Source organism: Montipora capricornis, chromosome 11, assembly GCF_036669925.1.
Source record: "Montipora capricornis isolate CH-2021 chromosome 11, ASM3666992v2, whole genome shotgun sequence".
In the NCBI taxonomy this organism is placed as follows: Eukaryota; Metazoa; Cnidaria; class Anthozoa; order Scleractinia; family Acroporidae; genus Montipora; species Montipora capricornis.
Window position 1 is genome coordinate 22,437,118 of NC_090893.1, and position 919 is coordinate 22,438,036.

Below are 919 nucleotides of genomic sequence, written 5' to 3' on the forward strand. Positions count from 1 at the left end.
TCTGCAATATTTATCACCAGAACAAATTCTTTGTTTCTTATTACAGTGATGATTGTGTCAAGGTGTTTGACAAAACAGGAGCGTATTTACATGACATTGGCTGTTTGGGTTCCAATGACGGCCAGTTTGATGTTCCTCGTGGACTAAAGTTAAACAAGTTCTTTTAGCATTTGAAGTCAATCTTCAAATCATTATTAGTGCCATCTGTGCAAACTCATACGTTAATGAAACAAAATGTAAAGAAAGCCAAGATTCCGTAAACCTTTCCAATAAAAAGAGCTACGTACTAGAATCTGCAACTACCCTGTAGGAAAGCCTGGGGAAAAGTCCACTGAAAAAAAAAGAGTTTGAAATGGATAATTTTGGAGGTATTTTGTTTTGTTTTCTTTTCTGTGAATTAAGTGTTTGCTTACAATTTGTTCTTAGTGTTTTAAAGGTAGCTATTGTAGGCAGTAATCAACCTCGTTCCGAGGGCGCTTGCTCCTCCAAGTGAGGGAAAAGCCCTGGGAACAAAGTTGTGCAGTGATGTGTTAAGCTGGTTACACCTTTCTCCAATTAAGGACAAGCACTTCTCAGTCGAGAATAGATTAAACAAGAGGCTCTGAGTAGCCTATACTCATGCGCTGCCAGGTTATTTGTACTTCTGTTGATAGTTTAATAATAATAATAATAATAATGATGATGATGATGATGATGATGATGATACCGAAACTTCGTAGCAGCACGAAGTAAGATATCGCTTTGATGATCCATACGATGTTTTTGAAATTCATCTTTAATCAAGACATGTTTCGGATGAAACATCATCCATCGTCAGTTGTACAATGAGAAATAAACTAAAGTTGAGCAATAAATAGTGTAACAAAGTGAGATATAACATGAATAATTAAGGATGAAGGCGAGAACAGAACAACCACGA